This window comes from Anopheles coustani (assembly GCF_943734705.1).
Source record: "Anopheles coustani chromosome X unlocalized genomic scaffold, idAnoCousDA_361_x.2 X_unloc_4, whole genome shotgun sequence".
In the NCBI taxonomy this organism is placed as follows: Eukaryota; Metazoa; Arthropoda; class Insecta; order Diptera; family Culicidae; genus Anopheles; species Anopheles coustani.
Window position 1 is genome coordinate 718,202 of NW_026525148.1, and position 9,299 is coordinate 727,500.

Genomic DNA, 9,299 nt, shown 5'->3' on the forward strand with positions numbered 1-9,299 from the left:
TCGTAACATATGTTTTTCTATGAATTTATGAAAAATCGACTAAGTCCGAGATGCCTTTAAGCAGGGATGCTGTATTAAGACAGGAGATGGAGAAGATCAAGATTCATCTCCATGCAGCATCCCATTCATCTCGCAGCATCCTAACATATGTTTTTCTTAGAATTTATGAAAAATCGACTAAGTCCGAGATGCCTTTAAGTAGGGATGCTGTATTGAGATGGGAGATGGAGAAGATCAAGATTCATCTCCGTGCAGCATCCCATTCATCTCGCAGCATCCTAACATATGTTTTACTTAGAAGTTATGAAAAATCGACTAAGTCCGAGATGCCTTTACGTAGGGATGCTGTATTAAGATGGGAGATGTAGAAGATCAAGATTCATCTCCATGCAGCATCCCATTCATCTCGCAGCATCCTAACATATGAATTTCTTAGAATTTATGAAAAATCGACTAAGTCCGAGATGCCTTTAAGAAGGGATGCTGTATTAAGATGGGAGATGGAGAAGATCTAGATTTATCTCCATGCAGCATCCCATTCATCTCCCAGCATCCTAACATATGTTTTTCTTAGAATTTATGACAAATCGACTAAGTCCGAGATGCCTCTAAGTAAAGATGCTGTATTAAGATGGGAGATGGAGAAGATCAAGATTAATCTCCATGCAGCATCCCATTCATCTCGCAGCATCCTAACATATGTTTTTCTTAGAATTTATGAAAAATCGACTAAGTCCGAGATGCCTTTAAGCAGGGATGCTGTATTAAGACAGGAGATGGAGAAGATCAAGATTCATCTCCATGCAGCATCCCATTCATCTCGCAGCATCCTAACATATGTTTTTCTTAGAATTTATGAAAAATCGACTAAGTCCGAGATGCCTTTAAGTAGGGATGCTGTATTGAGATGGGAGATGGAGAAGATCAAGATTCATCTCCGTGCAGCATCCCATTCATCTCGCAGCATCCTAACATATGTTTTACTTAGAAGTTATGAAAAATCGACTAAGTCCGAGATGCCTTTACGTAGGGATGCTGTATTAAGATGGGAGATGTAGAAGATCAAGATTCATCTCCATGCAGCATCCCATTCATCTCGCAGCATCCTAACATATGAATTTCTTAGAATTTATGAAAAATCGACTAAGTCCGAGATGCCTTTAAGTAGGGATGCTGTATTGAGATGGGAGATGTAGCAGATCAAGATTCATCTCCATGCAGCATCTCATTCATCTCGCAGCATCCAAACATATGCATTTCTTAGAATTTATGAAAAATCGACTAAGTCCGAGATGCCCTTAAGTAGGGATGCTGTATTAAGATGGGAGATGTAGAAGATCTAGATTCATCTCCATGCAGCATCCCATTCATCTCGCAGCATCCTAACATATGTTTTTCTTAGAATTTATGAAAAATCGACTAAGTCCGAGATGCCTTTAAGTAGGGATGCTGTATGGAGATGGGAGATGAAGAAGATCAAGATTCATCTCCATGCAGCATCCCATTCATCGCGCAGCATCGTAACATATGTTTTTCTTAGAATTGATGAAAAATCGACTAAGTCCGAGATGCCTTTAAGTAGGGATGCTGTATTGCGATGGGAGATGTAGGAGATCAAGATTCATCTCCATGCAGCATCCCATTCATCTCGCAGCACCCTAACATATGTTTTTCTTAGAATTTATGAAAAATCGACTAAGTCCGAGATGCCTTTAAGTAGGGATGCTGTATTGCGATGGGAGATGTAGAAGATCAAGATTCATCTCCATGCAGCATCCCATTCATCTCCCAGCATCCTAACGTATGAATTTCTTAGAATTTATGAAAAATCGACTAAGTCCGAGATTTCTTTAAGTAGGGATGCTGTATTAAGATGGGAGATGTAGGAGATCAAGATGCATCTCCATGCAGCATCCCATTCATCTCGCAGCATCCTAACATATGAATTTCTATGAATTTATGAAAAATCGACTAAGTCCGAGATGGCTTTAAGTAGGGATGCTGTATTGAGATGAGAGATGTAGGAGATCAAGATTTATCTCCATGCAGCATCCCATTCATCTCGCAGCATCCTTACATATGAATTTCTTAGAATTTATGAAAAATCGACTAAGTCCGAGATGCCTTTAAGTAGGGATGCTGTATTAAGATGGGAGATGGAGAAGATCAAGATTCATCTCCATGCAGCATCTTATTCATCTCGCAGCACCCTAACATATGTTTTTCTTAGAATTTATGAAAAATCGACTAAGTCCGAGATGCCTTTAAGTAGGGATGCTGTATTGAGATGGGAGATGAAGAAGATCAAGATTCATCTCCATGCAGCATCCCATTCATCTCCCAGCATCCTAACATATGTTTTTCTTAGAATTTATGAAAAATCGACTAAGTCCGAGATGCCTTTAAGTAGGGATGCTGTTTTGAGATGGGAGATGAAGAAGATCAAGATTCATCTCCATGCAGCATCCCATGCATCTCCCAGCATCCTAACATATGTTTTACATAGATTTTATGAAAAGTTGACTAAGTCCGAGATGCCTTTAAGTAGGGATGCTGTATTAGTATGGGAGATGAAGTAGATCAAGATTCATCTCCACGCAGCATCCCATTCATCTCCCAGCATCCTAACATATGTTTTTCTTAGAATTTATGAAAAATCGACTTAGTCCGAGATGCCTTTAAGTAGGGATGCTGTATTAAGATGGGAGATGAAGAAGAGCAAGATTCATCTCCATGCAGCATCCCATTCATCTCCCAGCATCCTAACATATGAATTTCTTAGAATTTATGAAAAATCGACTAAGTCCGAGATGCCTTTAAGTAGGGATGCTGTATTAAGATGGGAGATGAAGAAGATCAAGATTCATCTCCATGCAGCATCCCATTCATCTCGCAGCATCCCATTCATCTCGCAGCATCCTAACATATGAATTTCTATGAATTTATGAAAAATCGACTAAGTCCGAGATGCCTTTAAGTAGGGATGCTGTATTCAGATGGGAGATGAAGAAGATTAAGATTCATCTCCATGCAGCATCCCATTCATCTCGCAGCATCCTAACTTATGAATTTCTATGAATTTATGAAAAATCGACTAAGTCCGAGATGCCTTTAAGTAGGGATGCTGTATTGAGATGGGAGATGTAGGAGATCAAGATTCATCTCTATGCAGCATCCCATTCATCTCCCAGCATCCTAACATATGAATTTCTTAGAATTTATGAAAAATCGACTAAGTCCGAGATGGCTTTAAGTAGGGATGCTGTATTGAGATGGGAGATGTAGGAGATCCAGATTCATCTCCATGCAGCATCCCATTCATCTCCCAGCATCCTAACATATGAATTTCTTAGAATTTATGAAAAATCGACTAAGTCCGAGATGCCTTCAAGTAGGGATGCTGTATTAAGATGGGAGATGAAGAAGATCAAGATTCATCTCCATGCAGCATCCCATTCATCTCGCAGCATCCTAACATATGTTTTTCTTAGAATTTATGAAAAATCGACTAAGTCCGAGATGCCTTTAAGAAGGGATGCTGTATTGAGATGGGAGATGAAGAAGATCAAGATTCTTCTCCATGCAGCATCCCATTCATCTCCCAGCATCCTTACATAAGTTTTTCTTAGAATTTCTGAAAAATCGACTAAGTCCGAGATGCCTATAAGTAGGGATGCTGTATTAAGACGGGAGATGAAGAAGATCAAGATTTATCTCCATGCAGCATCTCATTCATCTCGCAGCATCCTAACATATGAATTTCTAAGAATTTATGAACAATCGACTAAGTCCGAGATGCCTTTAAGTAGGGATGCTGTATTAAGATGGGAGATGAAGAAGATCAAGATTCATCTCCATGCAGCATCTCATTCATCTCGCAGCATCCTAACATATGTTTTTCTTAGAATTTATGAAAAATCGACTAAGTCCGAGATGCCTTTAAGAAAGGATGCTGTATTCAGATGGGAGATGAAGAAGATCAAGATTCATCTCCATGCAGCATCCCATTCATCTCGCAGCATCCTAGCATATGAATTTTTTAGAATTTATGAAAAATCGACTAAGTCCTAGATGCCTTTAAGAAGGGATGCTGTATTAAGATGGGAGATGAAGAAGATCAAGATTCAACTCCATGCAGCATCCCATTCATCTCGCAGCATCCTAACATATCTTTTTCTTAGAATTTATGAAAAATCGACTAAGTCCGAGATGGCTTTAAGTAGGGATGCTGTATTAAGATGGGAGATGTAGGAGATCAAGATGCATCTCCATGCAGCATCCCATTCATCTCCCAGCATCCTAACATATGTTTTTCTTAGAATTTATGAAAAATCGACTAAGTCCGAGATGCCTTTAAGTAGGGATGCTGTATTAAGATGGGAGATGAAGAAGATCAAGATTCATCTCCATGCAGCATCCCATTAATCTCGCAGCATCCTAACATATAAATTTCTTAGAATTTATGAAAACTCGACTAAGTCCGAGATGCCTTTAAGTAGGGATGCTGTATTGAGATGGGAGATGTAGGAGATCAAGATTAACCTCCATGCAGCATCCCATTCATCTCGCAGCATCCTTACATATGTTTTTCTTAGAATTTATGAAAAATCGACTAAGTCCGAGATGCCTTTAAGTAGGGATGCTGTATTGCAATGGGAGATGTAGAAGATCAAGATTCATCTCAATGCAGCATCCCATTCATCTCGCAGCATCCTAACATATGTTTTTCTTAGAATTTATGAAAAATCGACTAAGTCCGAGATGCCTTTAAGTAGGGATGCTGTATTGAGATGGGAGATAAAGGAGATCAAGATTCATCTCCATGCAGCATCCCATTCATCTCGCAGCATCCTAACATATGAATTTCTATGAATTTATGAAAAATCGACTAAGTCCGAGATGGCTTTAAGTAGGGATGCTGTATTGAGATAGTAGATGTAAGAGATCAACAATTATCTCCATGCAGCATCCCATTCTTCTCGCAGCATCCTAACATATGTTTTTCTTAGAATTTATGAAAAATCGACTTAGTCCGAGATGCCTTTAAGTAGGGATGCTGTATTAAGATGGGAGATGAAGAAGATCAAGATTCATCTCCATGCAGCATCCCATTCATCTCGCAGCATCCTAACATATGAATTTCTATGAATTTATGAAAAGTCGACTAAGTCCGAGATGCCTTTAAGTAGGGATGCTGTATTGAGATAGTAGATGTAAGAGATCAAGATTCATCTCCATGCAGCATCCCAAACATCTCCCAGCATCCTAACATATGTTTTTCTTAGAATTTATGAAAAATCGACTAAGTCCGAGATGCCTTTAAGTAGGGATGCTGTATTGAGATGGGAGATGTAGGAGATCAAGATTCATCTCCATGCAGCATCGAATTCATCGCGCAGCATCCTAACATATGAATTTCTATGAATTTATGAAAAATCGACTAAGTCCGAGATGGCTTTAAGTAGGGATGCTGTATTGAGATAGTAGATGTAAGAGATCAAGATTCATCTCCATGCAGCATATCAATCATCTCCCAGCATCCTAACATATGGTTTTCTTAGAATTTATGAAAAATCGACTTAGTCCGAGATGCCTTTAAGTAGGGATGCTGTATTGAGATGGGAGATGTAGGAGATCAAGATTCATCTCCATGCAGCATCCCATTCATCTCGCAGCATCCTAACATATGAATTTCTATGAATTTATGAAAAATCGACTAAGTCCGAGATGGCTTTAAGTAGGGATGCTGTATTGAGATAGTAGATGTAAGAGTTCAAGATTCATCTCCATGCAGCATCCCATTCATCTCGCAGCATCCTAACATATGAATTTCTATGAATTTATGAAAAATCGACTAAGTCCGAGATGCCTTTAAGTAGGGATGCTGTATTGAGATGAGAGATGTAGGAGATCAAGATTCATCTCCATGCAGCATCCCATTCATCTCGCAGCATCCTAACATATGAATTTCTATGAATTTATGAAAAATCGACTAAGTCCGAGATGGCTTTAAGTAGGGATGCTGTATTGAGATGAGAGATGTAGGAGATCAAGATTCATCTCCATGCAGCATCCCATTCATCTCGCAGCATCCTAACATATGAATTTCTATGAATTTATGAAAAATCGACTAAGTCCGAGATGCCTTTAAGTAGAGATGCTGTATTAAGATGGGAGATGAGGAAGATCAAGATTCATCTCCATGCAGCATCTCATTCATCCCCCAGCATCCTAACATATGAATTTCTATGAATTTATGAAAAATCGACTAAGTCCGAGATGGCTTTAAGTAGGGATGCTGTATTGAGACGGGAGATGTAGGAGATCACTATTCATCTGCATGCAGCATCCCATTCATCTCGCAGCATCCTAACATATGAATTTCTATGAATTTATGAAAAATCGACTAAGTCCGAGATGGCTTTAAGTAGGGATGCTGTATTAAGATCGGAGATGAAGAAGATCAAGATTCATCTCCATGCAGCATCCCATTCATCTCCCAGCATCCTAACATATGAATTTCTTAGAATTTATGAAAAATCGACTAAGTCCGAGATGGCTTTAAGTAGGGATGCTGTATTAAGATGGGATATGTAGGAGATCAAGATTCATCTCCATGCAGCATCCCATTCATCTCCCAGCATCCTAACATATGAATTTCTTAGAATTTATGAAAAATCGACTAAGTCCGAGATGCCTTCAAGTAGGGATGCTGTATTAAGATGGGAGATGAAGAAGATCAAGATTCATCTCCATGCAGCATCCCATTCATCTCGCAGCATCCTAACATATGTTTTTCTTAGAATTTATGAAAAATCGACTAAGTCCGAGATGCATTTAAGTAGGGATGCTGTATTTTCCCACTTCAGGTACTTCGGCGAGCGCACTCGCGATAGGCTCAGTTTGAGGGTTTCCAATAAATGGAAAGAGTCTATAGAAGACTCAATCCGGTCTCGTGATGTTATTAGCCATCTAGCTAACGACTCCTATACATATACTACCAGCCTGGTTCGGTTACGACCTTAGAGGCGTTCAGGCATAATCCGACGGACGTAGCGTCATACCAAAGTCCGCTCGGACTAGTATTGAGCCATTGGTCCGTACCTGTGGTTCCTCTCGTACTGCACAGGAATTCCATTGAGATAGTACTTGCACACCAGTAGGGTAAAACTAACCTGTCTCACGACGGTCTAAACCCAGCTCACGTTCCCTTGAAAGGGTGAACAATCCTACGCTTTGTGAATTTTGCTTCGCAATGATAGGAAGAGCCGACATCGAAGGATCAAAAAGCCACGTCGCTATGAACGCTTGGCGGCCACAAGCCAGTTATCCCTGTGGCAAGAAAAAAGAGGGCGAACCGACGGGCATGGACGACGTCATCACGCCTGATGTCCCCGAGATCCCGGTCGAGGCCGTCTCGTCCCAGGCCATGGCTCCAGAAAAGCCAAAACCGAAGGTAAAGAAAGCAGCGGCTGTGGCAGCCAAGGTGCATGCGGAGCCAGCATCCTTTGCTAAAGTCGTGGCCAAGGGAGACAAGAGAGCAGCACCACAGAAAGCGGGAAAAAGCGCTGCTAAAGTGGAGAGGCCTGCGGTGATCGTCCTCGAGGCCAACGAGGGCAAGGCCTTCCTCGACACATACAAGGCAGTGCGTTCCAAGACCAATGTGGATCAGTTCGTGGCGAGGGTTTGCCGCACAGGGGAGCGGAAGCTGTCGCTGTGGCTGAAGCCGAACACGGACTGCGAGAGTGTGTTGGCCGATGTCAGCGAAGCCATCAAGGAGGATGGAGTGGCCCACCTCCTTGTCGACAAGCAGACGGCCGCGATCACAGGAATCGACATGCTGGCGACTGTCGATGACTTGATTTCGGCGATTAAGCGACAGGCGGGGCTGACGGTTCCGGGCGAGGCAGTTCGGCTGTGGCGGCGGTACGACGGGCTGCAGAAAGCCCATATCAAGCTGCCGCGCGGGCAGTGCCAGCTTCTCGACGGTCACCGGGTCACCATAGGGAACACGAGTTGCGTCGTGCAGGCGCTCGCATCGGTCCCTGCAGGAGAGCAGCTCTGCTACCGCTGCTTTGGCAAGGGGCACCGCTCTCGCGAGTGCACCGGCCCTGACTACTCCAAGTGCTGCTTCCGGTGCGGATCGAAGCAGCACAAGGCCAAGGAGTGCAGCTCGGGCCCCAAGTGCCTTACGTGTTCCGGACAACATCAGACAGGTTCACCGGTTTGCAGCGGAAGTAGCCAGCCGTCATGTTCCCGCTAGTTTCGAACACCACTGTTAGAGGGCGTGACGCTGGGTTGAAGATCCTCCAGATCAACTTGGCGCGCAGCAGGGTAGCACAAGACCTCATGCTCCAGACCGCACGGGAGCAAAGGATCGACATTGTGCTGGCGTCGGAGATCTACCGTGTTCCACCCAATAACGGGAACTGGGCGGTGGACTCGACAGCGAAGGCAGCTGTTATAACGACCGGAGCCTTGCCCATACAGCGAGTCTGGGCAAGTAGGGTAGGACTGGTGTCGGTCCAGGTGGCGGGGGTGACCTTCATCTCTTGCTACGCCCCACCAACACCGGGATGGACGGACGAGGACTACCAGCGGCTGCTCGACGAGATCGATATCGAGGCCAGAGCACACCCCCTCGTAGTCTTGGCGGGCGACTTCAATGCCTGGCACGTGCGATGGGGCAGCGCGAGGACGAAGCCGCGTGGTGAAGATCTCGCCGAGGTCGTCGACCAGCTTGACCTGGCGATCTTGAACCGCGGCAGTGTGCCCACGTTCGTCGGCAACGGCAGTGCTACTGAAAGTGTGGTCGATGTGTCCTTCGCCAGTCCGGCCATTGAACCCGGTAACGACTGGCGGGTGCTCGACACTTTCACCAACAGTGACCACAGATACGTGAGATTCAGCGTATCCGCGACACCAGTCAGCAGCGCTTCACCACACCAGCAGAGGCAACCGCAACAACAGCACCAGCATCGCGACCGGCAGCGACAACGCGAGCAGATTGGACCGAGATGGAAGTTGCGTCAATTCCATCCCGAAGCCTTCCAGATCGCGCTCCAGGCTTCCGGGTTTGCCGAAGCGGCTGTATCACCGGCGACTCTCACCGCTGGACTTACTAGAGCCTGTGATGAGGTGATGCAGAGGGCACCGCCAGCGCAGTTTTTGGTGAGACCGGAAATGTACTGGTGGACGCAGGAAATCGGCCTTCTCAGGGAGCAGTGCAAGTCATCTGAGGATGCGATTTTGACCGCCGGAACCGGTGCACAGCGAGAGTTGGCCAGAGAACGGCACAG

At 44.1% G+C, this 9,299-nt stretch overlaps 1 pseudogene; it reads right to left on the reverse strand.

Moving 5' to 3' along the window:
- Nucleotides 1-6,579: 6,579 nt before the first annotated feature.
- Nucleotides 6,580-9,299, reverse strand: part of LOC131270577 (large subunit ribosomal RNA) — a 9,110-nt pseudogene continuing 6,390 nt past the window's right edge.